Source organism: Pinus tabuliformis, chromosome 5_2 (assembly GCF_031772625.1).
Source record: "Pinus tabuliformis cultivar Carrire ecotype Pingquan chromosome 5_2, CPIR1, whole genome shotgun sequence".
Taxonomy (NCBI): domain Eukaryota; kingdom Viridiplantae; phylum Streptophyta; class Pinopsida; order Pinales; family Pinaceae; genus Pinus; species Pinus tabuliformis.
Window position 1 is genome coordinate 685,126,775 of NC_142306.1, and position 26,274 is coordinate 685,153,048.

At 41.4% G+C, this 26,274-nt stretch overlaps 3 pseudogenes; all 3 read left to right on the top strand.

Moving 5' to 3' along the window:
* The first annotated feature begins 7,111 nt into the window (after positions 1–7,111).
* Positions 7,112–17,671, top strand: LOC149160964 (protein DETOXIFICATION 16 pseudogene; annotated as a pseudogene).
* A 459-nt stretch (positions 17,672–18,130) lies between these two features.
* Positions 18,131–23,878, top strand: LOC149160965 (CBL-interacting protein kinase 32-like; annotated as a pseudogene).
* Positions 23,879–24,337: 459 nt separating this feature from the next.
* The window catches only part of LOC149160966 (CBL-interacting protein kinase 32-like), a 28,548-nt pseudogene continuing 26,611 nt past the window's right edge, over positions 24,338–26,274 (top strand).

A 26,274-nucleotide genomic window follows, 5' to 3' on the forward strand; every position in this document is an offset into this window, starting at 1 on the left:
TTCTGATGGTTTGACTAACGTAGATATGTTTTTAAATGAATTTGAGCATGAAGTCCCTGAAGACCACCATTTTCAAGCATTGGAGTTGGTGCTGCGCGTTATACCCGTACGATGGTGGGGTACGCATAAGGATAGTTTTGCTGGATGGCGAGGTTACAGGCGAATGGTGAAGTTATTATTTGGGCATGCTAATACAAGAATGACTGAGAAGTATAATGGGAAGGATGATCCACTCGATCACCTGGAAAAGTGGACTAAGGCATGGGGGACGGAACCATAGTTAGAATGGGTACATATATTTTTTCATTCCTTGGATACAATCCCCATAAACTGGTATCTCAAAACAGAGCTCCGCCATGACACTACAGAATGGGATGTATTGAAGGAAGGTTTCTTATTTACTTTCATCTTTGAGGATGGGTTTGCAAGCATCAATGAAGTGCTTCAAGAAATTAAAGTGGTTATCTTCAGGACACCGAAGGAACCGATGGAATGGACCTAACTAGATTGGAGCACCTAGTTGCGCAACGCATTGGAATGTTATAATGTGACCACTGAAGAGGAGGAAGAAGACCTGAGGAATATCAATATTTTGGATATAGAATGGCATCACGAAGTAGAAGGACCACAAGTAAAGAACCCAGACACCTCTGCACCTTTGAAAACAAGACAAGTAAACATTGGCACTGAAGAAGAACCGAAGTTCGTGAAGATTGGAGACTATTGGACGATGCTACAGTAGACAAGGTTGTTGTATTACTTCGTGAATACTAGGATCTCTTCCCTACTAAGTTTTCATATTTAAAGGGCATACTTGGTGATTTTTGCGTTATGAGGATCACATTGAAGCTGGACACGAAGCCTGTCAAACAGACGCCTTACCACCTCAACCCTAAGTATAAGGAGAAAGTTCACCAAGAGCTAGATAAAATGTTGGATGCTGGCATTATAGAACCTATTGAAGAATCTGATTGGGTGAGCCCTATGGTAGTCCAAGAAAAGAAACAAAAGGGTGAAATAAGGATCTGTGTAGACCTACAAAAGTTGAATGATGCATGTGTTCATGATCCATTTCCAACGTCATTTACAGATGAAGTGTTAGACAATGTCGAAGGGCAGGAGGCCTATTCCTTTACTGACGGCTCTTCTAGTTATCATCAAATTAATATTGCACTAGAGGATAGATGCAAAACCACCTTTGTGACCGAGTGGGGTTGCTTCTAGTACACTGTTACTTCGTTTGGATTGAAGAACACACCTGCAATATTTTCCCACGTAGTCATAGTAGCGTTCAAAGCATTCATTCATAAGTTTCTAGAAGTATACTTCGATGACTGGATTGTGTTTGGATTGGTAAAATTCCATATAACAAGTCTATGCCTTATGTTGGATACATGTCGAAGATATCAGATAGCATTGAATTTGAAAAAATGTATATTCTGTGTTCCTTTTGGGATCTTGCTGGGTCATCTCGTGTGTAAGCAAGTATTGATGGTGGACCTTGTAAAGATCGCAGTGATTGTGAACTTGGAGGCCCCTAAGAATGTCAAGCAGCTGCGCGTGACATTGGGACACATGGGATACTATAGGAAATTCATTAAATCTTATGCTAAAATTACCGTGCCCATGGAAAAACTGCTAAAGAAGGATGCGACATTCTGTTTGGAAGAGGAATGTCAGCGCAGCTTAGATGTGTTAAAGGAAAAGATGGTGACTGCGTCAATCCTATTATTTCCCAATTGGAAAAATGAGTTTCATGTACATGTGGATGCTTCTTGCATTGCGTTGGGTGTAGTATTAACACAGGTAGGCGAAGGAGAGTTGGACCATCCTATAGCCTTCGCAAGTAGGAAGTTATCAAAGGCTAAGAAAAATTATTCAACGACAGAGCGCGAGGGGTTGGACATGGTCTACACGCTACAAAAATTCAAGCATTATTTGTTAGGGGACATTTCAAGATGTATACAGATCATTGAGCCTTAAAGTACCTAGTCAACAAGCTTGTGTTGGGGGGGAATATTCGCAGGTGGTTGTTATTATTTCAAGAGTATGATTTTGAAGTGATTGTGAAGCTTGGGAGGTTGAATGTTGGACTTGATCATCTATCGAGGATTGAAATAGGTGAAGAACCCAGTGATTTGGAGGAAGGCTTGCCAGATGCGCAACTCTTTGTGGTACATGTAGCTGATGACCATTTTGATGACATTATTCACTTCTTAACTACAAGGATGGTGCCTGAAGGATATATAAATCAGCATAAGAAAGAACTCGTAGTTCACGCAGCTGATTTTTCAGTCATTGCGGGACATTTGTACAAAATGGGGGCATATGAAATATTGTGGAGATATGTACTGGATTTTGAGTGTGATAGTATTCTCACTAAAGCTGATGGGGGAGCTGTGGGATGCCATGCAGGGAAAGCAACTGCGTAGAATATTTTGTGCGCAAGATTATGGTAGCCAACAATGCACAAGGATTCCAAAGCATACTATAAGGTGTGCGATGCATGTCAAAGGACTGGAAAACCATCATGAAGGGGTGAACTACCGCTACATCCTCAGGTATCTTTACAGGCATTCAAGAAATGGGCCATCAATTTTATTGGGCCAATTCAGCCACCTGGAAATAAAACGAGTGCACGCTACATTATCACTGTGATGAAATATTTAACTAGATAGGCGAAAGCACACCCAGTAAAGTATTGTACAGGGGCTACAACAACAAAATTCTTGTTTGAACATGTCTTAACACAGTTCGAATGCCCGAAAGTATTAATGAATGATAGTGGAATGCACTTTCTGAATGAAATGATTAGTGTGATGAAAAATGAATCATAGGTCTACCATCAGAAAGGTACACCATATCATCCGCAAGAAAATGGGACTATTAAAGGTTTTAACAAAATTTTGGAGAACGCGTTGACAAAGGTATGTAACGTGCAACAAAATGACTGGGATTTGCGCGTATCTGCAGTACTATGGGCCTATAGGACAACCTGTAAGAAGTTGACAGGGCAAACGTCGTTCAAATTAGTCTATGGGGTCGAGGTAGTAATGCCTATGTAGTACATTGTACCTAGTCTGCGCATGGCATCTTTGACGGATATGGCGGATTGTGAGGCCTTGGAGGAACGTCTCACGCAGCTAATGGAGTTAGAGGAGGACTGATCTCTAGTGGGATTCCACCAACAAGTGCAGAAGGAATGCGAAAAAGCATGGCATGATCGCCATATCAAGCTTCGTACTTTCAAGATAAATGATCTTATGTTTTTATACGATAGCAAGTTCACCAAATTTCCAGGTAAATTTCAGATGCATTGGTTAGGACCATATATTGTCAAGGAAATTACAGAAGGTAGTGTAGTTCATCTCGCGAAGCTGAATGGTGAAATGTTTCCAGGAAAATTGAATGGGAGCCCGTTGAAGCTATATACAGGGGATCCTACCCCTATGCAATGACTATATGACTACGGGAAAATCTTAGTGCTCCAGGCAGTTTCAAGGAAGCATGGGACTATAAAACTATGCTGCTCAACTTGGAGGACAAGGCAGCAACCAGGTTGTGCGAATATTTGTAAGGGTGCACTAGATGAAGCTGCACGTAGGACGTTGTGCCATGGAGGAGGGTGTTGCACAGTCCAATCCAAAATAGTTGTTGGCGCTACTGTAGCTGATTGGACTGAGAAAATCCTGTTACGAGGAGCGAGTAGGCAACAATTAAGGCGAAAATATTTGAAAATTTGTCATGAAAGGATAATTTATGACAACTTTATGGAGGGAACGGTTGGATTTGAATCCAAAAATTTCTATAAATATGCCTTGTTGGTCTGCAAAGAAACACTTTGTTTCCTAATAATTTCTTGCATGCACCGAGAAGAGTGGAGAGTTTGTTCAAGCATGCCAGGCTAGTTTAGTATTATGATACGTTGTGTTGAGTTTCTTTGGAAAAGAGATATGAGCATATGAATTCTAAGGCTGCAATGTCTGGGGCCCCAGCTCCAAAAGATACAAGCATAGAAGCTACACTATTGTTACCTACAGCGCCAAGGTCACCTAGGCCTAAACAGTTTGTTTCTAAGGAAAAGCGAAAGTTGATCGTCGAACCAGTGTGCCACTCACCCCAAAAACATCTGCAGGAGGTGCAGAAGAAGGGACAAATGGATAAGTAAAAGCAAACTTTTGTGCCCTTTGATCTAGATGAAGAGGAACTCCGACAAGGGATTGAGGAGTTGGATGCTGAGGATGCGGAACTAATCACTACGCTTCTAGCATATGTGCCTCCTCAAAGAGGACAAAATAAGGTGACCAAAGACCCTAATTCCAACACATTTTCAATTGCTACGCCATTGCTCCCAACTGAAGTTCAATTTGAGGGTACACTCTTAGCTTGCATACCAGCATTAAAGATGGAAGACTAGGACCTCGCTGACCATGAGAAATTTCCACATTAGCAATGAATCAATATACGACACACATATACTATGAAGATGCAGGGGTTACGAATTTGGAACCAATGAAATGGGTTTGCAGAGTTCAATTGGCGGGGGTTTTACACATGCTATTCGTACCTCATTTTCACCGCTCCAATATCAATACGATATGTGTGTGCCAGTTGCTGACTTTAGTGCATGATGGGTGTTTATGGCTAGGTGAGCATATCCCCATCACAGATATGTTAATCCATATGATTACTAAGCTATCATATAAAGGAGAAGACCCGACAAAGGAGTTTGTGGGAAAATTCCTCGAAAAACAACTTGTAGACCGCATAAAGATCGAATACGGGGTGGTCAAGGGAAAGCCCAGATATTCTATCCACTCCATTACGAGCCAGGCAGTATAGTTTTCTGTGCAGATCCTCGCAGGCAAGATAATGGGGAAGTGTCGCGTGGATGAAGTGCCCACGCCAGTCATATTGTTAGCCGCGTAGTGTGCGAACGGGGTCTAGTATAGCTGTGCCAAATGTTTATGTAAGGAATTCTTGGCAAACTTTCATGAGACGCAAGAGAAGCGAAGTTGTTCCACTATGCTTGGCTCTTATTGCTAATGGTTTTGGTGGCATGGAGGCTTCCGGAGGACAGTCAATTCCCTCCGCTGAATGTGACCCTCCTAGAGGCAGCGAAGTTCACTTCGCTGTGGCAGAAAAAAGATGCAGCACGAAGTACAGAATCCAAGGTTTTGGGGGTTTTCATGGAGATGGAAATCCGCATAGCTGTAAAGCAAAGGCCAAGGTTATCTCCCACCCTATTCGAGCAGCTAAGGGCCTTCGTAGAATTTAAGGCAGACTTTCACAACGTCTGGATCTGCGCGCAGAAAGACCCTCAAGAGGTATGGCACAAGCTGCCTTACTTAGTGGCTGAAAAATATGTACAAGAGGTTGTGGGTGGATGGCTAGCAGAATTGCACGAGGCTACCCATTTGGATGTTGGGACCAACAAAGTAGGCGAAATCTCCTCCGCACAGACCTCCGCTGTAAAAAAGAAGAAAGAACAAGAACATGCAGTCGAGTCGGAGAAGGCTTCCCAGCAAAAGAAAAACGAAGTTGCTGCTAAGACAGCTACAGAGAAACAGCAAGTTGCGAAGAAGCACGCTGCTAAAGAGTGGGCTAAGAAGGAAACACAAGATACCAAAGTGAGCAACAAATTAGCCTCGCAATGCACTGGTGAATGGGAGCTATTTGCATAGGGCAGAGATGGGGGTGAAGAGGTGTCCACCCCCTTTAAATTCCATAAGCGTACCAAGGAGCCAGCAACAGGTCCGCGAAAGAAGTGGAAGTCCGATATTGCAGGTGGACCCTCTTGTGCTCACAAAGGGTGATTTAGATGAAATTGATGACAAAGTAAGAGATACCACGTCAGAGCTATGGTCACACTTCAAACAACAGTATATGCAAACACTTGGCAGTGTCCAGAAGGATCTGCGTGAGCTACAGATCCAGGCCAATAGGATCCAGGTAAGCGTGGGGCAAATGAGCATAGTGCAAGCAAGCCAGACTCAAGTGAGTGTGAGTGTTACAGAATTGGAATAGTCCATGGAATTAAGGTTCATTCCTTTACCAGAAGGATACTTGCGAATAGACAACCAGGATGACTGCACCACATTCAAAAAGATCAAGGATCTTGGAATCAATGTGGTCGCGTTGCCGCTCCCGACCCTCCACACATTTCATCAGGGGGTCTCAGATGAGTTGAAGATGTTAGAAAATTATATATTACGGAGCAATGGAACACATAAAATATTGCAGAAATATAAACACACAAAATGCATAAAACAAGAGAGACACAGATATATGTGGTTCACCCAGTTTGGGCTACGTCCACGGAGAAACAACTAGTCCTTCTTTTATTATATTATCCAGCAAACTGAAGAGATACAACCTATAGCAGATCCGCTGTAACACTCTCTTCACTCTCAATCTCCTCTCTCTTCCTCACTCAGAATACATATGTATATATAGACGCAATATAGTGAGGGGTTGCCTTCTGGGGCAAAAAACCCTAAATTAAACATAACTTCTACCGTCAGATCATCCGCCTAATGAATGACCTAGATTGACTAGAAATTACTAGACTTTTACAAGGAAATTTTACATCTATTTTTAGCTTCGAGGGCACTGCCCCCGAACCCCCACGGGGGGGACAAGTCCCCCTCGCACCCCCCCACGTGGAGGGGTGTACAGTCTTCCTGGGGTATACATCTGGCTGAAACCTTTGAATACAGAAGATAATCAGGCTCCACACCCAACAGTAGATCAGGGAGTTATGCGCCCTTGCGGTCCTCAGTGAATGAAAAGTCAACAATGCATAGATGTACGAGGAGAAGACACATGCGCTAAAAGAGAAATAGGAAATGCAAGTACGCAACACAAACCTAGAATCAGTTATTAAACAAGCTTGCAAGACAATTCCAGAATTACATATCCCAGATGAGGCCGAGACAAAAGTTAGGAAGTTAGCTGATGCAGTGCGTGACACAAAATATGAGGTTGGGTGTGTGACTTTTGAATTCTAGATGCATATATCTGAGCTTAAGATCAAGCTTTAACCAATGACACCGCTAGAAGTTCGGGAACAAAGAGGCACAACTATAAAAGAGCCTGATGAGCCTCGGAAATGGGTAACTATATGGGCTCATTTTGCCTATTATTCTTATTTAATCCACCATTCTCCATATTTTTATGCATGATTTTGAATATATTTATGTTAATTGTGTGAATGGGGATAGTCACTTTACCACAAGGTCTAATACGTGCTTATTGCAGATTTTTTGACATTTTTGGACCAAGATCAGGAATTTATGAGCAGATTGGTAGCCAAATACGAAGAAACAAGGCTGAGGATTTGTAGGAGGGGTGTCTCCTGCACTAAATGACCCATTCCTCAAGTTCTCCACCATCAGCTCAAAGTTCTACAGCCCACCAAAGATGATTTCAAGGGGCAGCCGAGCAGGTCTAGTGAAGTGGCTGATTAACTACAGTTTTGGGCAGCTAAGCTCCTAAAGTTAAGGAGGATTGTTGGGGGTCCTCATTTGCATAAGTAGGAAGGCTTCAAGCCTTAGTAGTTTAGTCATTTGTTAGTCTATTTTTTGCACTTTATTGTAGCCCTGTATCAGCACATTTTCGAGCTTCTTCTTGTAGACAGTTTTTGGGATGTAACTATTATTTTTTTATCAATGAAGATGAATCTAGCTTTGCACCAGCTCTGAGCTTTCTTAGGATGTTGTAGCTCTTAGGGTTGGGCCCAACCCAAGTGCCCAATACCTCCTTTGTGTATTTTTGTGTGTTTTTCTTGCATTCATATAATAATTTCTGTTATTTAGGTTAAAATCTTGCCTTACTACTTAGGTTGTTCTTGATGATTAAGATATTTGTTCATGCTTCAGGTTGATTTGAATGTTTGGTAATAGAAAAGATCCACAAAAAGGCTACCAAGCATTCCTTGATCTCATTTCTCCCTCCTTGGGACCATGAATTGAGACCAAGGCACACTTGCTACCACAAAAACACTGTTCTTGCCTTCCAATATGATTACTAGTGTTAGATTTTGAGTTGGAAAAGTTGATATCAGTTGTGTTTTCATGTTTAGATCTGTTCTTGCTCAGTTTCCATAGCTTTCTTGCATGATTTTCTGTCTATAAACTTTTGTTCATCATATTTCTAGTTTTTAGGGCAGATTAGGTCAAAATAGATAAATCTCTATTTTTTTTAGTCTTTGCTTGGATCAGTTTTGGAAAGTAGTGTGCAGAACACCTGTAAGTCACTCCTACCTATCCTCCCTCCATCATACAACCTGCTCCATCCCCTCACTCAAGATTTCTTTCCTTCATTCGCCACACTTTCCCAACTTGCCCTAATTCCTACATTTTTGTGCAACATTGCTTTCTTCATCCTTGAACAAATCCAACCATCTTCATCACTCCTGAGCTTCATTTACCAGGTCCTACACCTCTTAACACCCTTATCCACCCTTCATTTCCACTTTCCCACCATTTTTCCACCATCAACCCTCTAAAAACCACTTTCGGCATGTTCCTGTAGAACTCCCTGTAGAATTTCCTGTAGATCCCCTGCAGCCTCCTGTAGAAGAAAACGCGAGTGATTTTTCGAGATCTGAGCACGGTGAAAATCTCTAGAAGGGCTCTAGGGACCCCTTAGGTCCTCTCCACACTGTCCCAACCTCCTACAAATGCCCACTCCATTTCCTTTCGCCAATAAACCTCTGCACAGTCAAAAATTGTTAAAACACATGCATAATAATTCTGCATAAAATTGCTCAAGAATACAAAAATATTATTTTTCCATGTTTACCTTCAGAAGTAGCTTAAACACATGCATTTTTCCTTTTCAACAGTTAATGGTATCTAGTTTAGTAGTTTTACATCTCTTTTCTTGCACAAGTAGGGTTAGTCGGTAAAACTAAGGTTTGCTAGGGTTTGCATTTCCCTTCAGCTTTCATCTTCTTTCTGCAAGTAGACTAGCCTCTTTCATGTTAGCTTTCATCCATCACAGTTAAAATATTTTTCTAAAAACTCATAGAAGTTGGCTTAAGCTCCTAGCGAACTTGTGCTAGCTGATCAAGTGACAACTTGCAGTAAGAGCTAGTACTTGTGCATATAGCATCGTCGCTTCCAAGTTTGTTATCAACTACCGGGTTGATAAAAGTAAAGTTGGGAGTCCCAGGAGTTCCAGCATCATTGTTGTAATACTGGAGCTCACCATCTTTTTGGCGTCGTTGCCGGGAAGAGTCAAAGTATTTTGTGATTACTGCTTTTCTTCTATTTTCTACTGCAACCTTCTGCTAAGTAGTTTATTTCAGCAAAAGTAGAGTAGTTGTTTCATTTCAATTCCGCAAAAGTAGATTAGACCATTTCCTGCTTTCATTTCAATTCCGCAATTTCATTTCAGTAAAGTAGATTAGACCATTTCCTGCTTTCATTTCAATTCTACAATTTCATTTTAGCAAGTTAGATTAGTCCTTTCCTACTTTCATTTCAATTCCGCAATTTCATTTCAACAAGTTAGATCTGTCCTTTCCTACTTTCATTTCATTTCTGCAATTTCATTTCAGCAAAATAGATTAGTCATTTCCTGCTTTCATTTCAATTCTGCATTTTCATTTCCGTAAGATAGATTTTAGTTAGTTGCAGTTCAATCTATTTCAGTTTTTGTAGGTACAAGCAGAAGAAAAAAACAACAAAAATCACCCAAAAAAGAGATTTCATTTCATGCCTCGTAGGAACAGAGAAAATTCAAGAAAATTCCTACCCAACACCCCCACCACATCATTGACTCACCCTTCTCTCTTCTTTGGTGGTAGTGATCCTAAAGAACCTATAGGTGAAGCTCCAAAGATATACAAAGATCCTTTAACAAAAGAAGAGAAAGAAACCATTCCTCCTGAGACCATGGCTGAAAACAGAAACGGTAGAGGAAATGGGGAGAGAGTAGAAGGTACCTTTCCCATCCGAGAGACCAATGGGGACACAAAAATGAAAAACATAAGTCCCTCAGCCTTACCTCACTTCCATGGATTGACTACTGAAGACCCTGATACCTTCTTGTTTGAGTTTTTTGTCCTTTGTCGAACTTATGACTATGCAGAAGACAAGCAAAAGTTGAAACTCTTTCCTTCTACCCTCAAGGATGTAGCACTCTGCTAGTTCATGGGGCTACCTGGAAATAGTATCACAACTTGGGCTCAAATGCAGCAAGCCTTTAACAACAAATATCGGGACTACTGTAGGTCAAAGGATACAAAAGAAGAAATCTTTCGAATGACCATGGGAAGTGATGAATCTTTAGAAGACTATGAAGAGAGGTTTCAACTCAGTTATAAAAAGGTCAAGTGCACACTTGACCCCGAATCTCTGAAGTTGGTTCTACTCAGAGGAGTCCCTAAAGACCTTCTAGATACCCTCCATTTGTTGGCCGAGGGAGACATCTACCAGCTACCTTATGATGACATAAAGACTGTGTTTAGAAACCATTCTAGGGTAGCCAGAAAGAGAGGTAGGCGAAGTCAACTCTTAGCCAGTACCCCCTTATCTAGTTCATTCCTTAAAAGCGAGTTTGAAAATCAGATGGAATATTTCAAAAGCGAGATGAGACAGACCATTGCCATGAAAATGGATACCTTGCAAATCCAAAAGAAGCAAGAGGAAGCCGAGAGGGCTTTGGCCATCTTCTGTCCCAGGTGCATCAGAAAGCATCCTAGGAACAAATGTCCATTACACTCTATAGAAGTGTGTTTTGTCTGTGAAGAAGACCATCCTACAAATCAGTGCCCTTCCTTGCCCGGATTTAAAGCTATGTACCAAGGGGCTGAAGGAGCCACTAAACCACTCTACTTCATGAACCAAAGGAGGCCACATGGACCCAGACCTTACCAGCAGGGAATGCAACGGACATCCTAGACTTATTACAACCCAAATCAAGCCACTTCCATGCCTTCTTGGGGTCCCCATGCTCATCCTTCCTAGTCCACACCCCCTCCTTGGTCGTATCCTCCTCAATACCATACTCAACCAACTGCTCACTCATTTCAATCTCACACTCAGCCACAATCGCAGTAGAATGCACCTCATTAGGGGTGGAGGCCCCAATACAACTCTCCTCCCACTCTTTTGCCCCCACCACCTGCTCAACCACAACCATTACCTCCTGCTCCTCCAAGACAGCCCCAAATACCTGCTTAATCGAACCCGCACCCCAATAACAGACAGGCCCAGCAGGTATATACTGGAGAAACCACATGCCCTACCTATGCTGTGGAGATTTAGGAGATCAACCTACGATATGGGAAGGTCCTCCTAGATAGCCAACCTCCTCCTAAGGAGGATGAGGAAGAGAAACAGGAAAGTGAACCCAAAGCCATTCCACCCTTTCCTGAGAGACTAACTGGAACCACGCAACCAAACCCAGAAGAAACTGAACTTCTGGGAGAACTTAAACAGTTATGTGTGAAAATACCACTTCTCCAGGCCATAAAAGATGTACCAATCTACAATAAGTTGATCAAAGAGAAGTGTTTCAGGCACCCAGGCAGGCGTAAGAGATATGCCCCAGCTATCAATGTCATAGGACAACTGTCTGACCTGATGTTAGGACAAGTAATCTGTCCAAAATATTTGGACCCTGGGAGTCCTGTAGTCGATGTCCACATCAATGGCACCATAATCCCCCACACTTTGATTGATCTAGGGGTTGCCATTAACGTAATGACCAGGGACACTATGCTCAAACTCAACCTTTAGAGTTCCCTAAGAAAGACCTCAACAATACTGCAGTTGGTAGACCGCTCCACTGTGACTCCTGAGGGGATTGTGGAAGATGTCATGGTCTCCATTGATTCCTAGGAGTACCCTACTAACTTCTTGGTCCTTTAGCCAAAGGCAAAACTCACTGGGTATCCCCTCATCTTAGGAAGGCCTTGGTTAGCTACTGTAGATGCTTACATCAGTTGTCGAGCTGGAAGCATGACCATCAAGAATGGGCATATGTCCAAACAGCTAGTCTTATATCCTCCTTCCCAACCTTTGCTAGAACATGACTTACCTCTTTGGTCGGAGGAGGAAGATGAGGATGAAGTCTACTCTACCCCATTGTGCACCGTGGAAGCCACCAGGGGAGGTCCTCAAACCGAGGATTATCTTATTGAGCATTTGATTCAAAATCCAACCCCCAATGCACTGCCATTAGAAGAGTTGGTGGAAGAAACCCAAGCCAGTGCTTTAGTTGATCTTTGTGTGGCTGATCTGACCTCTCTCCTAGTTAAGAATGTGGAATTTGGCCCTGAAAGAACCTTGAAGATCAACTCATCCCTATCCACCTCTTAGGAGAAAGAGTTGTGTAGCTTATTGAACAACCATTTGGATGCTTTTGCTTGGATCTATAAGGAGATGAAGGGAGTCCACCCTTCAGTTTGCACCCATCACATCTACATTAAAGAGGATTGTAAACCAGTTAGGTAGCCTCAAAGGAGGATGAATCCAGCCCTTAAGGACATTGTCAAAGAAGAACTGCAAAAGTTGCTGGATGCAGGATTCATCTACCCCATCTCTGACAGCGAGTGGGTTTCTCCTTTGGTGCTTGTGCCCAAGAATTTGTGTAGATTATCGAGAACTTAACAAAGCCACAAAGAACGACCATTTCCCTTTGCCTTTCATTGATCAAGTGTTAGATGGCCTGGCAGGGAAGAAGTTCTTTTCCTTCCTAGATGGGTTTAGCAGGTACAATCAAATCCAAATCAGCCCGGAAGACCAAGATAAGACCACTTTCACTTGTCCATGGGTTACCTTTGCCTACCAGGTCCTTCCCTTTGGGTTGTGCAATGCTCCTGCCACTTTCCAGGGAGCAGTACTGAGTATATTCGCTAAGCTGGTTCATGATTCAGTGGAAATCTATATGGATGACTTTACCCCTTATGGTTCTAACTTCCAAGAAGCTCTGACCAACCTGAGGAAAGTTTTAGCCAAGTGTATTGAGATGAACCTGTACCTCAGTCTTGATAAATGTGAATTCCTAATGACTAAAGGGACCGTGCTAGGTCATACAATTTCTCAGCAAGGTTTACAAGTGGATCCCAACAAAATTGCTATCATCCAAACGATCATGCCTCCTCAAAAAGTAAGAGATGTTTGGAGTTTTCTAGGCTTAGCAGGATATTATAGAAGATTCATTAAAGATTTCAGTAAGCTAGCCTCTCCATTGTTTGGTCTTTTGGGAAAAGATGTTGAGTTCATATGGACTGACAACTGTCAAGAGGCTCTGGATGCTTTGAAAGGTAAGCTGATAACTGCCCCAATCTTGAGAGGTCCAAACTGGGCCCTACCTTTCCACATTCACACAGATGCCTCAAACAAAGCCATAGGAGCAACCTTAGGACAAGTTGAAGAGAAGCTACCATATGCCATATATTTTTTCAGTAAAAACCTGTCCAAGGCAGAGTTGAACTATACTGTAACCAAGAAAGAGCTCCTGGTTGTAGTCCATTCCCTAAACAAGTTCAGACACTACATCATTAGCTATCAAACATTCATACATACTGATCATGTTGCAATTAGGTATTTGATGAACAAACCCGATGTAAACACTCGTATCATTAGATGGTTACTTTTATTGCAGCAATTTGATTTGACCATTGTTGATAAGCCAGATAAGGAAAATGTTGTTGCTGATTTTCTGTCTAGACTAGATTTGCCTGCAGGTGAAGAAGGGATGGTGGATGATCAAATGCCAGATGAACACCTGTTTTCTATTTAAGTACTCTCTCCATGGTTTGTTGATATAGCAAATTATTTTGTTTCAGCACAGTTTCTGCCATACCTTTCCTCAAAAGAGAAGAGCAAGATCGTGAGGAAAAGTGCCCCATTCACTTGGATTGGGGGCAATCTTTTTAAACTTGGCCCAGATCAGATTTTGAGGCGGTGTGTCAGGGAGGAGGAAGTTTTTGACATCCTCCTAACTTGTCATGATGGGCCCTGTGGAGGCCACTTTGCAGCAAAGAGAACAACCTTCAAAATTCTACAGGCAGGATACTATTGGCCCACTCTTCATCAAGATGTCAGGAGATACATCAGCCATTGTGACAAATGTCAAAGGATGGGGAAAACTACTCCAAAGGATGAGATGCCCTTGCAGCCTCAGGTGACTTTCGAGCCATTTGAGAAGTGGGGCATGGACTTTGTGGGTCCTATCAACCCTCCTTCAAAACAGAAGTCCTATATCATTGTGTGCATAGATTACCTGACAAAATGGGCGGAAACAAAGGCAATAAAAGTAGCAATAGAAGAAAAGGTAGTTGAGTTTTTGAGGGAAAATATCTTCTACAAGTTTGGCTACCCAAGAGAATTAGTCACAGATCAAGGAAGTCAGTTTACCTCTAACCTGATTGAAGACCTGCTCGCTCATCACAAGATTAAGCACAGAACTCCCATCCCTTATCATCTGCAAGCAAATGGACAGGTGGAAGTTATTAACAGAGCTTTGGAAGGGATTTTGACTAAGGTAGTGAGAAGTAGCAGAAAATATTGGGCAGATCGCTTGGTTGAGGCCACCTGGGCCTATAACACTACTTGAAAAACTACAACAGGCTTCACACCCTATGAGCTGGTCTATAGGAAGAAGGCTTTGCTATCCATAGAATTTGAATATAACACATTGAGGTTGGCATCTCAGCTGGACCTAGATCTTAGCCATGCACAACAGGAAAGATTGCTTCAGTTGAATGGATTAAATGAACAGAGAATGTAGGCCCTTCTCCACTCATAGGTAATCCAACTTGAAAGAAAGATATGGCATGACCGGCACCTCAAAGAAAAGCAATTTCAGCCAGGGGATTGGGCACTGCTATATGATTCAAGATACAAGGATTTCAAGGGCAAGCTGAGGACAAGATGGCTGGGACCATATATAGTGGAAACATGCAATGACAATGGTTCAGTCCTTATTCGGACCATTGATGAAGAAGCCATCCCCATGCTCGTCAATGGGCATAGATTGAAAATCTATAGGAAGCCCCTTTCCAAGCAGGAGTTCATTGAGACTCTTGGCAAATCAGTATTGGTAATGGAGCAGGTCCCTGTCTCCACTCCACCTACACCATGAAAAAACAAACACCAAAAAAAAAAAAAACACAGAAAAAAGAAAAAAGGAATAAAAGATCCTTGGGTGAAAACCTCTTGGAGGCGCCCAGGGTAGACAGTGAGGGTGAAAACCTCCTAGAGGCGCCCCAGCTATCTCAAACAAAAAAAAAAGGAAAAAAAAAAAAAAAAGAAGAAAAAAAACCTAATTTATGTTGAATAAATTGTAGGTTGCAGGAAGGTCATTACAGGTTTTGGGAGGATTGTGCAAGACAAAGACAAAGGACATGACCAGGATGCATGCATCCCTCACAATCCATTCCTCCATCATCGTTACCCTTTCCCAAGATCTGGTCTCATTTGGTCCGAAATTCCACATCCTACAGGAAGCTCTGTATCTTCTACAGGAGGATCCTGTAGAAACTATGGAAAGACAAAATCGATCTCAAAAGAGGACCCGAGGGTTTGAAATCTGTCTATGAGGCCTATAAACCTCCCTACCTCCATCCCTCGCCATATGTCACCCTTTTCCATCTCTATACACCTCCATTACACTCATTTTTATGTCCCTGTACAGTCACACACAAAAATCATGTTTTTCATGCTGCAAACAAAATTTTAATGACAAATCAAAACAGCAATTTGTTTCATTCACCATACCTGATACGCTCCATCTGTGATTCCTTGTCAGCTAAGACCCTCATTAGCAGTTGTAGCCCTACTCATTTTAGCTTGAATTTCAGAAGGAAAAGAAGCTACAGGAAATCCTACAAGATTCCTGTAGCAGCTGATCCCTCTTAAAAACACACTACAGAGACAGGGACAGCAAAGTATAGCATATGAAACAAGCATGGAGCTCTATTTGAACGTGTGAACATCAACAACAGCCCGAGGACGAGCATGCAGAACGCAAGCAGCAACAGCAATGAAGAAATGGGTTCCAAAATCCGAAATGTGCATAACACGGCCGCGACTGCACAGGTAAGTGCCTAAACCTATTCCTCAATTACATGAATCATATTTCAAGGCTGCGTGACTATGGGAATGGTTCGGATTGAATGGAATCGATGGCCAATTAATTGGACACCCTCGGTCAGTTACACATCCTCATGGAATCCAAACGAGCCCCGTCAAATTCAAAACTACTTATCAGATACGCAGCCAACACATGTGGAATGTCCATTCAGGAAGAAATATTCAGGACTGGTAGTGGTGGCGACAGATAACGGGAGTAAGGGAGGTGATGGCAGTTAGATGGCATGCAGAAACATTATGACCGTTGTTATCACTGAAAATGCTGTAGTAAAATTTTTTTTAGCTTGGCTTAAAGTCAGGGTATTTTCGCAGCGCCAGAATTCTTTTTAGCAGTTTCGCAGCGCCAGAATTCTTTTTAGCAGTTTCGCAGCGCTACCTGTTTGAGTGGTTTCGTAGCGTGCTACGAAACTGGGGATTTGTTTGAGTTTTCAGTGAAGGTCCAAATCCTAGCATGCTTATTGTACAGAGTTCTTCTTCCCTCCAGGAATGTTGATGAGAGCAGTGGCAGTATGTTCAAGGAGACACCTTATGATGATGCAGCTATTGTAGGATTGCCATCAAATACATTAAGGGAGTTATCTCTGAATTCTGGCTCATGGGTGATTGTGAAAGATGTACATACTAATGTGGGAGACTTGCAGGAGATTTTGTGTTGAATCCTCTAGACAAAGAATCTATTAAATTTTATAAGTCATAGAGTGTTTGATATTTGGGATTGTCTTTTCACAATCTGTAACTTCTTTCACAAAGCAGGGCGCCACAATGGATTGAAAGATTTGAAAAATATTTATGATAAAGTTCATGTTCCCGTTTGTTGGGTATTGGTGTTCAAAGTTGGATTAGGTAATAAAGGGGCTGCGCTTGCAAATAGCATTTCCAATTGGCTAAATGTGGCACTTCTATCAATTTATGTTAAATCTTCCCCTGCATGCAAGAAGACATGGACATCTTTCTCAAGGGAAGCTTTATATGACATTACAAACTTTCTTAAGCTTACTATTCTATCTGCAGTAATGCGTTGCTTGGAATACTGGTCTTTTGAAATGCTTGTTCTCTTCTCCGGTTTGTTGCCTAAGCCTGAACTTGAGATATCAGTTCTCTCCATCTGTCTTAGCACTGATGCAGTTGCATATATGATCCCCTTTGGCATGGGTGCTGCTGTAAGTACACGAGTTTCCAATGAACTAGGAGCTGGACGCTCACGCACTGCACAGTTATCAGTGTGTGTCGGGGTTTGTATGGCAGTCAATGAGGCTCTTATGATAGGATATATTTTATTCTCTATCAGAAATGTATGGGGCTATGCTTATAGCAATGAAGTAGAGGTAGTTGAATGCATTTCAACCATGATGCCACTGCTTGTACCCTCAACATTTATGGATGCCATCCAAGGTGTTCTATCAGGTATTGCTAGAGGATGTGGATGGCAAACGTTGGGTGCCTATGCAAATCTTGGGGCATACTATGTGGTTGGCATGCCTATAGCTGTCATTTTAGCCTTTGCACTGCATGCTGGCGGCAGGGGACCTTCGGCATTTGAGCACCTGTTCTGTTGCTAAGAACATTGCGCTAACAAAGGAAAATCTTATCAAAAATTTATCACTGCTGCACAGAAAAGGATATATGGGAGCACCCAAAAGAAGTTGATCAGGTTTTGGTTAAATATGAGCGCCTTCAAAAATTTCGCATTCATACTCCAAGGTATGCACTTGTGAACAGAGATTACCCCTATTAAGAGTTGAACTACTTTGTGGAGTAAGGGATTTTGTTCAAAACCATGCATAGCGAATTATCAAGCCTTTTGTGGAAAAAACCAGTTTATGGAGATGATCACAGTGTCTATGGTTTAGTGGCCAATCTTCTGGCTTATCATATGTTTTCGAGCCTCTTACACTATTATGGAGGATTGAACCCGCATTATCAAAGGCAAACAGAGCGAAAAGTTGTAGAAGGACAATGGGATTTCCAAGAGCTAAGGCCGCTGCATTACTTGTATCATTTTGTCTGACAATATCCATATGGAGGAGGCGAAGGCAGATATGAAGAATGCAGTTCTGAAAGTGTTCATGTCGAAGGTCGAGGAAGCTAAAAGCCAGAACCTTTATCAATATGAAGGTTGAATCAATTTTGGAAGATTTGTCTTCGGGATTATTAGAGTCTATGAAGAGACACGTCTTTGGTCCCGTGGCAAATTCATGGAATAGCTTAATGTATGGTCGCAAGTGTTTGATGAAACAGACGTAGCTCATTATCATCGTGGCCTAGCTTCATAAGACCTCTTTTTCTACGCAAACAGGTGGCAGGGGTGATCAATAGTCACTGTTGTTATAATGAGACATCTGGCAATTCTGTTTCCAGGAATTCGTTCACTTGAAATAAAGACTCTCATTGGAAATATATACGCTATATATCTATTTGAAGCTACGCAACAAGCTGTGATATGAACCGGTGAATGAAACTGTGATATCTATTATAATAGCTTGATATGTGGGCGCAAGTGTTTGAAGTCACTTCAGGTAGAGTATTTGCTGCTTGGAAGAGATCACAAGGTTGAATACAAGTTGCAAATGAATTGCCTAACAAGACAGTTCCAAGGGCGCAGAGGATTTTTAGAGCATGAGCATGTATCAGAGCAGGAAAAGATGCTCGTTGCTCGAAGATTTGCAAGGAGTGATCAATAGATGGAACAGTTTAGATCTTTTCGACTCCTTCTTCATTTAACATAAGCTCGAGCTCATCATGTCAGCTTGTAGAAGAACTCTGTTAAAGGCTGTCATCCTTGGCAATAGTGCGGTGGGTAAAAAACTTGCTGATGAATTAATATACAAATAAGAGTTTCGTGGCAAGACTGCTACCTCGAGCACATTAGGTTTATTACCAAGATGAAGCAAGGAGATACTTCCAGCAGCTTATTAATGCTGTTGATTACTGCCATAGTAGGAGTGTCTACCATAGGGACTTGAAGCCAGAAAATTTGCTTCTGGATGCATATGGAAATCTTAAAGTATCAGATTTTGGCCTAAGTGCACTGTCTCAACAAGTCAGGGATGACGGTTTGCTTCACACTACTTGTGGAACACCCAATTATGTTGCTCTTGAGGTCATCAATGATAAAGGTTACGATGGGGCAACTGCAGACTTGTGGTCATGTGGTGTCATCCTATTTGTTTTAATGGCAGGTTACTTGCCTTTTGATGATCCAAACCTTATGACATTGTATAAAAAGATATATAAAGCAGATTTTACGTGCCCTTCATGGTTTTCTTCTGGTGCAAAGAAATTAAGTACAAGGATTTTGGACCCAAACCCTAAGACACGAATTACAGTACCTGAGATTTTAGACAATGAATGGTTCAAGAAAGGTTATAAGCCACCCAAGTTTAATGAAGAAGAAGATGTAAATCTGGATGATGTTGATGCTGTTTTCAATGATTCAGAAGAACATCTTGTTACAGAAAAAAAAAGGAAACAAAACCAGAGGTGATGAATGCATTTGAACTTATCTCCATGTCCCAGGGTCTCAATCTTGGCAATCTCTTTGAAATGGACATGGGTATGGTTAAGCGAGAAACGAGGTTTGCATCTAAACGCCCTGCAAACGAGATAGTATCAAAAAATTGAGGAAGCTGCAAAGCCTCTTGGATTCAATGTGCAAAAGAGAAATTACAAGATGAAGATGCAAGGTTCAAAGACTGGAAGAAAGGGTCATTTGAATGTAGCTACAGAGGTATTTGAAGTAGCTCCTTCTCTTTTTATGGTTGAAGTCCGCAAGGCTGGAGGTGATACCTTGGAATTTCACAAGTTTTACAAGAACCTTTCGGCAGGCCTAAAAGTATCTCCAGAAAGCAGAGGAATCCGGGCATGCTGTTTGAGTTTGTTTTTAGGAAAAGCTATTGACATTGAAGCCTGGCAGCTAAACAGGATTATTTGCAAATTGTTGTTCATTTGTTGGAATGAGGAAGATCATTAATAAATGTAGCACAGTGTTAGCAGAAAACCAGTGAGGGGGACTGTGTTTTTAAATCACACAGCAGTTTCGTAGCGCGCTACGAAACTGCTGTAGGTGATGATTTAAAGCGCAGGGCAGCTAGTGTGATACTGTGAGCAGCTAGTCTGACACGGTGAGCGGGAGTTGAGGAAGAAGAACAGCTGTCTATCAAATACCACCTACAGCACATCAGAAGCCTGGCATCATTCCATATTTGGGGTTATTAAAACATTTGGGAGCAGGCTGCTATACTTTAGGAGAATGTTGGGAGACAGAAGCCGATAAATAGGAGCACACCTTCTGGTCATTAAATGAGCTATCAGCGCTTTCAAGCATCCCAAGTCAGCATCCATTGCATCTGTAGCTCAGCCATATCAGATTAATCGAAGGAGGACAGCTGTCAAAGCATTCAAGAAAGCATCCAGCATACGAGGAGAATGGAATTAATATTTTAGTTTGATTAGGATTGTGTGTAATTACAGTTCAGCATGTTTGTAATTAATGCATTAGTTAGAAGCATGTAGGAGGAGTTAATAGGGCATTCGAGCTCATTCTAGAGAGGAGGAATGTATTCCTATATATGGTGAAAACTAGGATGTAATAGGGGTTGGATACTTAATAGAAAAATAGTGTTGTTTTGGGCCATTGTAAGACCTTTTTTGACAGTAATAGTAAAACAGAGTTATTCTCTTCTCAAGATTCTCGAAGGATTGTCATGATCAAATGTAGTGATGATGTGTGGTACTTTATGTTATTTTATGGTTTTGTTGTATGCAATCACTCAGAATTCATAAATATATGCTCTGACTTCCTGTGTATACAGCAAGCTATGTTTTGGTGAAATATGTTTGACATGTAATGCTAAGAGCCTTGATTTCTATGAGGTCACTGTGTTTTTCCTTGTTTACTTGATATTATAGACTCCATAGCCCAATGAGAGCCAGTTTGATGTGTTTCCAACCAGTTATGCTTTCATAAGTAAATAAAGAGTTAGCCATCTAGTGTTTGAAGGATTTTGTCAAGAGTTGTGAGAGAGCCCTCTCTGATTAGGAAGGCTAATTCCTAATCTAAAGTATGGTCTGAAACAGTTACATGAGACCTTGCTTGGTTGCAGTCCCTAGTACTGGTTTTGTGATAACATTTTGGTGCGTCTGCCGGGAGCTTAAGATTGGATTTCTGAAGGTAGCAGGAGTTCAAATGATTTTCAAGGCTGCAAAACTACCTTGGCGACTCCATTGTTGAAGAATTCAAGGTTTATATATTCATGGTGATTCCACTGGAGTTATGAAAGACCCAGAAGCTGACATTCTTTGTTCAAGGTATGCATGCATAGATTTCTCAGGAATTCATGGTTTTCCAAACCATTTTCCCAAGGATGAATATTTTCTAAGAAATGGTCCCAAATACAACGGAGAAGATTTGAGTTTAACCTTGGATCATATTTCAGATTTCTGTCATTTTGCTGAGCTTCTTAGAGTTAAACATGAGGATGTTTGCATAAGGTTATTTTATGATTCACTCCAAGGGAAATGCAAACAGTGGGTTGAATGCTTGCCTGCCAAGTCCATTAAGTCATTGCCAGACTTTTGGCTTATGTTCTTGGAGGAATGGATAGATAGGTCAGAGGTGGAAGTAAACTCTCCTTCAGTTGAAGGTTTTAAACAGTGGAATGATGATCATAATAAAGAAGAAACAAATGAATCTTTTTCTTTGTCCCTGTCCTCATATCTGAAATCCTTTGACTGCAAGTCAGAGGATAAGATGAAATTTTTTGATGAATTTGCCAAAGATATTGAGAAAGAGATTGAAGGTTTAGAAGGACAAATTCAAGCATACAGTTTTCATGATCATGATTATTATTCTCAAAAGTTTTCTGTGACAGAGAGCAAGGAGACTATGCTGCTTCCATTCTCCTTCATGATTGAGGAACTGAACACTGTAATTGAAGATCAGTTTGCACAGCTGGAAAGTCTCAAGGAAGGACAAGCTGATCATGTGTTTTGGGACCCTATAGCTGATTACATGGAAGAGTTTTACTCTCCAGTGTTTCAGTTTTCATATGAAGATCAGAGACTATTTCAGTGGCAGTGGTCTTTACACTATCACATTGGATTTGAAATCCAATACATTCAGATAAGATTTCAGTGGCAGCGGTCATCACACTATCACATTGGCTCTGAACTCCAGGACAGTCAAAGAAATCAAATATCAGATGAGGCTAATAATTGGCTGCATTGGAAGTTTCATATTGATTGAGCTGAAGAGTTTGAATTGTTAGGGTAGGTAGGTAGGTAGATTGCAAATAAGCTCAAGGTTGGCTGAGCATTTATTTTTCAGTAGCAGTAGTTTCTTTCTCCTACAGTCATGCTTGTCAAGCAAATTTTTGTTTGTCACAAATGGATAAGGCACTGGAGCTGCATGTTCTTAGTGCACCACAGGGGCACACTATCCCAAGTGGAGCCACTGTTATCACTGAAAATGCTGTAGTAAAAATTTTTTTAGCTTGGCTTAAAGTCAGGGTATTTTCGCAGCGCCAGAATTCTTTTTAGCAGTTTCGCAGCGCCAGAATTCTTTTTAGCAGTTTCGCAGCGCTACCTGTTTGAGTGGTTTCGTAGCGTGCTACGAAACTGGGGATTTGTTTGAGTTTTCAGTGAAGGTCCAAATCCTAGCATGCTTATTGTACAGAGTTCTTCTTCCCTCCAGGAATGTTGATGAGAGCAGTGGCAGTATGTTCAAGGAGACACCTTATGATGATGCAGCTATTGTAGGATTGCCATCAAATACATTAAGGGAGTTATCTCTGAATTCTGGCTCATGGGTGATTGTGAAAGATGTACATACTAATGTGGGAGACTTGCAGGAGATTTTGTGTTGAATCCTCTAGACAAAGAATCTATTAAATTTTATAAGTCATAGAGTGTTTGATATTTGGGATTGTCTTTTCACAATCTGTAACTTCTTTCACAAAGCAGGGCGCCACAATGGATTGAAAGATTTGAAAAATATTTATGATAAAGTTCATGTTCCCGTTTGTTGGGTATTGGTGTTCAAAGTTGGATTAGGTAATAAAGGGGCTGCGCTTGCAAATAGCATTTCCAATTGGCTAAATGTGGCACTTCTATCAATTTATGTTAAATCTTCCCCTGCATGCAAGAAGACATGGACATCTTTCTCAAGGGAAGCTTTATATGACATTACAAACTTTCTTAAGCTTACTATTCTATCTGCAGTAATGCGTTGCTTGGAATACTGGTCTTTTGAAATGCTTGTTCTCTTCTCCGGTTTGTTGCCTAAGCCTGAACTTGAGATATCAGTTCTCTCCATCTGTCTTAGCACTGATGCAGTTGCATATATGATCCCCTTTGGCGTGGGTGCTGCTGTAAGTACACGAGTTTCCAATGAACTAGGAGCTGGACGCTCACGCACTGCACAGTTATCAGTGTGTGTCGGGGTTTGTATGGCAGTCAATGAGGCTCTTATGATAGGATATATTTTATTCTCTATCAGAAATGTATGGGGCTATGCTTATAGCAATGAAGTAGAGGTAGTTGAATGCATTTCAACCATGATGCCACTGCTTGTACCCTCAACATTTATGGATGCCATCCAAGGTGTTCTATCAGGTATTGCTAGAGGATGTGGATGGCAAACGTTGGGTGCCTATGCAAATCTTGGGGCATACTATGTGGTTGGCATGCCTATAGTTGTCATTTTAGCCTTTGCACTGCATGCTGGCGGCAGGGGACCTTCGGCATTTGAGCACCTGTTCTGTTGCTAAGAACATTGCGCTAACAAAGGAAAATCTTATCAAAAATTTATCACTGCTGCACAGAAAAGGATATATGGGAGCACCCAAAAGAAGTTGATCAGGTTTTGGTTAAATATGAGCGCCTTCAAAAATTTCGCATTCATACTCCAAGGTATGCACTTGTGAACAGAGATTACCCCTATTAAGAGTTGAACTACTTTGTGGAGTAAGGGATTTTGTTCAAAACCATGCATAGCGAATTATCAAGCCTTTTGTGGAAAAAACCAGTTTATGGAGATGATCACAGTGTCTATGGTTTAGTGGCCAATCTTCTGGCTTATCATATGTTTTCGAGCCTCTTACACTATTATGGAGGATTGAACCCGCGTTATCAAAGGCAAACAGAGCGAAAAGTTGTAGAAGGACAATGGGATTTCCAAGAGCTAAGGCCGCTGCATTACTTGTATCATTTTGTCCGACAATATCCATATGGAGGAGGCGAAGGCAGATATGAAGAATGCAGTTCTGAAAGTGTTCATGTCGAAGGTCGAGGAAGCTAAAAGCCAGAACCTTTATCAATATGAAGGTTGAATCAATTTTGGAAGATTTGTCTTCGGGATTATTAGAGTCTATGAAGAGACACGTCTTTGGTCCCGTGGCAAATTCATGGAATAGCTTAATGTATGGGCGCAAGTGTTTGATGAAACAGACGTAGCTCATTATCATCGTGGCCTAGCTTCATAAGACCTCTTTTTCTACGCAAACAGGTGGCAGGGGTGATCAATAGTCACTGTTGTTATAATGAGACATCTGGCAATTCTGTTTCCAGGAATTCGCTCACTTGAAATAAAGACTCTCATTGGAAATATATACGCTATATATCTATTTGAAGCTACGCAACAAGCTGTGATATGAACCGGTGAATGAAACTGTGATATCTATTATAATAGCTTGATATGTGGGCGCAAGTGTTTGAAGTCACTTCAGGTAGAGTATTTGCTGCTTGGAAGAGATCACAAGGTTGAATACGAGTTGCAAATGAATTGCCTAACAAGACAGTTCCAAGGGCGCAGAGGATTTTTAGAGCATGAGCATGTATCAGAGCAGGAAAAGATGCTCGTTGCTCGAAGATTTGCAAGGAGTGATCAATAGATGGAACAGTTTAGATCTTTTCGACTCCTTCTTCATTTAACATAAGCTCGAGCTCATCATGTCAGCTTGTAGAAGAACTCTGTTAAAGGCTGTCATCCTTGGCAATAGTGCGGTGGGTAAAAAACTTGCTGATGAATTAATATACAGATAAGAGTTTCGTGGCAAGACTGCTACCTCGAGCACATTAGGTTTATTACCAAGATGAAGCAAGGAGATACTTCCAGCAGCTTATTAATGCTGTTGATTACTGCCATAGTAGGAGTGTCTACCATAGGGACTTGAAGCCAGAAAATTTGCTTCTGGATGCATATGGAAATCTTAAAGTATCAGATTTTGGCCTAAGTGCACTGTCTCAACAAGTCAGGGATGACGGTTTGCTTCACACTACTTGTGGAACACCCAATTATGTTGCTCTTGAGGTCATCAATGATAAAGGTTACGATGGGGCAACTGCAGACTTGTGGTCATGTGGTGTCATCCTATTTGTTTTAATGGCAGGTTACTTGCCTTTTGATGATCCAAACCTTATGACATTGTATAAAAAGATATATAAAGCAGATTTTACGTGCCCTTCATGGTTTTCTTCTGGTGCAAAGAAATTAAGTACAAGGATTTTGGACCCAAACCCTAAGACACGAATTACAGTACCTGAGATTTTAGACAATGAATGGTTCAAGAAAGGTTATAAGCCACCCAAGTTTAATGAAGAAGAAGATGTAAATCTGGATGATGTTGATGCTGTTTTCAATGATTCAGAAGAACATCTTGTTACAGAAAAAAAAGGAAACAAAACCAGAGGTGATGAATGCATTTGAACTTATCTCCATGTCCCAGGGTCTCAATCTTGGCAATCTCTTTGAAATGGACATGGGTATGGTTAAGCGAGAAACGAGGTTTGCATCTAAACGCCCTGCAAACGAGATAGTATCAAAAAATTGAGGAAGCTGCAAAGCCTCTTGGATTCAATGTGCAAAAGAGAAATTACAAGATGAAGATGCAAGGTTCAAAGACTGGAAGAAAGGGTCATTTGAATGTAGCTACAGAGGTATTTGAAGTAGCTCCTTCTCTTTTTATGGTTGAAGTCCGCAAGGCTGGAGGTGATACCTTGGAATTTCACAAGTTTTACAAGAACCTTTCGGCAGGCCTAAAAGTATCTCCAGAAAGCAGAGGAATCCGGGCATGCTGTTTGAGTTTGTTTTTAGGAAAAGCTATTGACATTGAAGCCTGGCAGCTAAACAGGATTATTTGCAAATTGTTGTTCATTTGTTGGAATG